This window comes from Humulus lupulus, chromosome 5 (assembly GCF_963169125.1).
Source record: "Humulus lupulus chromosome 5, drHumLupu1.1, whole genome shotgun sequence".
Classification (NCBI taxonomy): Eukaryota; Viridiplantae; Streptophyta; class Magnoliopsida; order Rosales; family Cannabaceae; genus Humulus; species Humulus lupulus.
In genome coordinates this window covers 203,423,896-203,429,508 of record NC_084797.1, presented here as the reverse complement: position 1 = coordinate 203,429,508, position 5,613 = coordinate 203,423,896, and positions in this window count along the sequence as shown.

The window sequence follows — 5,613 nt, the reverse complement described above, 5'->3', positions numbered from 1 at the left end:
ATACCACTTGGGTGAGTTCATCCATCTTACATCAAACTTATCCCTTTTCTCTGTCTTTTTCTTTTTTTTTTTTGCTTATCATCGTTATTGTTATTTTTCTTGTCCAGACTTATACAGTGGCTCAACGATTTGCCGACTCGGCTCAGGACCTCTCCGCGTCGAATGTTGAAAGGGACCATCTTACGGTCCATGTCCAGGGGCTCGAGAGGGAACTTGTTGAAACCAAACTTGAGCTAGAGAAAGCCCTGGCAAAGGCCTCTTCATCATCAAAAAGGAAGAAGAGGGCGATTGCCAAGGCCGTGATGTTGCAGGAGAAGGTCACTTGCTTAGAGGCTGACCTTGAGGGTGCAAAGGCTACCATCGCAACATTGCAGGGGAGGGTCGCTTCCTTAGAGGCGGATAAGGCTGATATTGAGTATAGATACATAGAGCGCGCCCTCTACGAAGTATAGAGGCAAAATCCTAACTTTGATTTCTCCTCCTTTTGTGAGCACGCCGTTGCCGGGGCGGCTAAGTGGAACGCCTATGGCAGGAGGCCTTGAGATTATCATTCTGCAATTTTTGTTGTTCAGTCCAATGTGGTTTTATGCTCATTTGAGCCTTATTTTGCTTGTAATTTCTCTGAGTCCTGTTACTTTATCAAAACCCTTTTTTTTATTTATATACATATGTGATCATTTATCTTTATTCCTCTATGTTCGAGGTCCTTTTGAGCCCGCACAATGGGGTTCGATGGGTTCTCTTTTTTACTTATCAGGCTTGAGGTCCTTTGGAGCCCATGCGAAGGGGTTCAATAGGTCCCTCTTTGGTGCCTCTTGATTATACCTATAAGGATATATTAACCCCTTGGGTTCTAGTTATCCTTTTATATGTTTTTGTGTGTGCATATTATTTCTTGTGAGAAGCATCCTTCTCGTCGTTATTCATAGTACTATTTTAGCAAGGGTCTCTTTTAGGACCCCTTTTGGCTAGACAGCTTGGTTGCCGCTCTAGGCTTATTGGTGGGTGCTTCTCTTGAGGCACTTCCTCTTGTGGAAGCATTTATTCTTATTAGGATGTTTTTCTTGTAGGACCTTTTGACCTCCTTGATGTTCATAAGGGTAGCTAATCCTTGTGAACTCAAGCGATACCTTACAACGTCTTCTTCTTTATTTATAAGGGTTTTTTTTTAGGGTCCTCCTGATAAGGGGGTCCTATTAGGATTCCTCTGATATAAGGGGTCCTTTTAGGATCATTTTGATATAAGGGGTCCTTTTAGGATCCTCCTGATATAAGGGGCCCTTTTAGGATCCTTTTGATATAAAGGGTCCTTTTAGGATCCTTTTGATATAAGGGGTCCTTTTAGGATCCTCCTGATATAAGGGGTCCTTTTAGGATCCTCTTCTGCTATATACGCTGCCTCCTGTCCTACCCCCCCAAGTGCTTGGTGAATTTATTCCAGCAGGCACTTTGGTTGAGGCTCACATAGAGAAGAAAAATAACATGTGAAGTTGCGAACAATTTCATTTATAGTAGGCAGGTTACAATGACATATATGAAATGGTTACATCTACTTGGGAGGTTACCTAGGTAGCCTCTTTGATTCTTATCTACTAAGTTAACATAACATGCAACAAACAAAACATAGATAATCTTGGCATCAGATGTGGAACTCTCACTGGTAGTATTTCTTAAGGTGTTTCGCATTCCATGCTCGGGGTATGACGATGTTATCCATGCGGGCCAGTTTATAGGTGTTTGGTGGTAAGCATTAAGAGACTTGGTAGGGTCCTTCCCAGTTCGCACCTAGTACCCTCGCCCCCGGGTCTCGCATGTTGGGGAGTACTTTCCTTAGTACCAAGTCTCCTACCCTGAACATTCTCTCTCGCACCCTTGAGTTATAGTACCTTGCTGCTCGTTGCTGATATGTGGTCAGCCTCAGTTGTGCCTCATCTCTCTTAGCTTCCAACATGTCCAAATTCCCGGCTAATGCTGCGATATTGGCCTGGTCATCATATGCTTGCGTCGAATGGAGTTAATCTTCATTTCTATTGGAAGGACAGCCTCGCAACCATAGGCTAAGGCAAAAGGCGTCTCTCCCGTGGTGGAACGTGGTGTGGTCCTATAGGCCCAAAGCACATTGGGAAGTTCTTCGACCCAAGCCCCTTTTAACTTTTCCAACTTTGTTTTCAAGTTCCTTTTCAAGATCTTGTTGATGGCCTCTACTTGTCCATTGGCTTGTGTGTGTACTATAGCGGAGAAACTCCTCTTGATTCCTTTTTCCCTGAAATATTCCTCGAATACTCCTCCTTCAAATTGCATCCCATTGTCGGAGATTATCTTGTAGGGTACTCCAAACCTGCAGACGATAAATTTGTTGACGAAGGTGGTGATTTGCTTAGCCGTTATGTTGACCAGGGACTCTGCTTCCACCCACTTAGTAAAATAATCAACTGCTACCACCGCGTATTTTGCTCCTCCTCTTCCTGCTAGCAATGCTCCAATCAAGTCAATCCCCCGCACAGGGAAGGGCCACAGACTGGTCATGCTCACCAGCTCATTTGGTGACTGTCTGGGGTAATTTCCATGCCTTTGGCATTTGTCACACCTTTTCGCGAAATCGCTCGCGTCCTTCTCCATGGTAGGCCAATAATACCCCTGGTGGATGGCCTTTTTTGTCGTAGACTGCCCCCAGCATGATTTCCACATTCCCCTTCGTGTATCTCTTATAGAATTTTTAAAGCCTCTCTCTTATCTACACACCGTAGGAGCGGGGTGGAGAAGCCCCTCTTGTATAAGTTTCTGTCCACAAGGGTGTATCAGGCGGCTTTGTAAATCAGCTTACGGGCATCTTTTTTGTCAAAAGGAAATGTCCCGTAATTTAAGTATCTCATGATGGGTGTAAACCGTGACTCCCTAGTGCTATTGACCATGTGGATCTTTTCTTCTGCTATGCTTGGCTTGGCCAAAAGGGGTGGTTTACCAAGGTGTTTCTTTAGCTTGGTGAAGGCTTCCTAACAATCATCATCCCAAGAGAACTTTTTGCTCCCTTTTAGGATGTTGAAGAAAGGGAGGCATTTGGCAGTGGACCAAGAGATGAACCTATTGAGGGCTGCTACTCTCCATGTTAAGCACTGCACCTCCTTCTTGCTTCGTGGTGGGCTCATTTCCAGCAATGCCTTGATTTTTTCAGGGTTAGCCTCGATACCCCGGGAATTCACCATAAAACCCAGGAACTTTCCTGATGAAACTCTGAAGGTGCACTTGAGCAGGTTTAGCTTCATTCTGAACTTTCGGAGGGTGTCGAACATCTCCATGAGATCGTTTGTGAGCTCTTCTGCCTTCTTTGTCTTTACCAACATATTGTCCACGTATACTTCCATATTCCTTCCTATTTGATTCGCAAACATTCTATTCACCAGCCTTTGATAAGTAGCACCTGCGTTCTTTAAACCAAAAGGCATCACTCTGTAGCAATAAAGCCCTTGTCTATTATGAACGAAGTGTGCTCTTCACAGGCCGGGTTCATGGGTATTTGGTTGTACCCAGAATATGCATCCAGGAAGCTAAGTAGTTCGTGCCCCGCTGTGGCATCTACTAACAGGTCTATCCTGGGAAGGGGGAAGTTGTCCTTAGGGCATGCCTTATTGAGGTGGCTAAAGTCCACACAAGTCCTCCACTTTCCGTTGGGTTTTGGGACAAACACTGGTTAGATACCCATACTGGGTAGAATGCCTCTTGGATAGACCCATTTTCCTTCAACTTGTCAACCTCTTCTTTTAGGGATGCGTATCTTTCCGGGTCCAGCGCTCTCCTTTTCTGCCTCACAGGCCTTGCTTTTGGGTTGATATTTAGGTGGTGGCACATGACCGATGAGTCTATTCCTACCATGTCCTCGTGACTCCAAGCGAATACGTCGAGATTGGCTTTCAAGAATTCTACCAGCTTTTCCTTCACGTCACCCATAAGGTTTTTCCATACCTTTAACTTTCTCAACGGCTCATTCATGACTGTGACATCTTCCAACTCCTTCACCGGTTCGGCTCTAGGTTCCCCCGTGACTCGCGGGTCCAACTCGTGCGAGTTTGCACCTTCATGCACAACCATCGCCATAGGCACCGAAGGCTTCGTGGCCGTCCAGAGGGATGCGTTATAGCATTCCCTCACTTCCTTATTCTCTCCTTTCACACTTGCTATTCCCCTAGGAGTTGGGAATTTCATAGCTAAGTGGTACACAGAAGTTATCGCCTTCAATTCTCTTAGGGAGGGTCTCTCTAATACTGCATTGAAGGCTGCGGCACAATCTACCACGACAAAGTTGGCCATTATGGTAGTTTTTCTAGGTTGTTCTCCCATGGTGAGGGCTAACTCAATTGCCCCTAGGGGCTGTATTGAATCTCCTGTAAATCCATATAGGGAGGTACTGCAAGGTTTTAGATGCCGGATGTTTAATCCCATTTTCTCCAAAGTTGGGCGATATAGGATGTCCACAGAGCTTCCGCTATCCACCAAGACCCGATGCACCCTCATGTTTGCAAGCTGATAGTCAATACCAAGGGGTCATTATGGGGGAAATGTACACCTCGTGCATCTTCTTCGGTGAAGGTTATGGAGTCATTCTCACCCTTAAAATTATTCGAGGGACGTTGCTCCAAACTTAAGACGCATGGTGGTGGACTTCGTCTGGCATCCCTGGCATATTTGTCTTGCCCCTTCCTTGATTCACCTCTGAATCCTGGTCCTCTGAAGATGGTCCTAACCTCTCCTTGCACCTTTGGGGCTACCTCCCATGCCCGCGGCAAGGATGCCCCTTCTTCCAGCCTTTGGTTCTCTTTTCAGACGTATCTGCCCAAATGTCCCATGCGTATGAGCTCTTCGATTTCTACTTTCAAATGATTCCATTCTGCGGTGGTGTGGCCGATATCTTTATGGTACTGGCAGTATTTACTGGGGTCTTTTTTTGACCGATCTTTTTTCATCGGTGGGGGCCTTCTGAAAGGGATCTGGTTTTCATTCGTGACAAAAATATGTTCCCTCGCGTGGGCGAGGTCAGTGTAAAAGGTGTAGGGGCCTTGCCTGCGCTCGTCAATGCGCTGGGGCTTCTGTGGCCGATCCTCCCTTGTTCATTCATAGACCTTCTTCTTCTTTGCACCGTTTTGGTTCTCCCAGATTAAGGGTTTTGGTGGGGATTGGCCTTTTCCATCCTTAAGGCTCTCGTGGCTATCCTCTACGAGAATGTATTTCTGCGCCCGCTCATAGAAATCATCCAAATCCGTGACCTCTCTCTTAAGCATGTTATCCCATAACTTGCTTCTCGGGCGCACTCCAGCCGTGATGGCAATTTTAGCTCTCTGTGGGTCAAGGTCCCTACCCTGGCCGCCTCCATATTGAACCTGTGAATGTAGTTATTCAGACTCTCATTTTCTCCTTGCTTCATGTTAGCAAGGTTGGTGCCCAGCATTGTGTAATCACGCACAGCGTGGTGTTGCTTGAGAAACTCATCTAAAAATTGTTGCCAAGATCTGATGGACCCTGGTCTAAGTCTTTTGAACCATTTGTACATAGGTACTTTCAAGGTGACAGCAGAGCAATGCCACCTGGCTCCGCTACTTATCCCCCTTAACTTCATCAGAT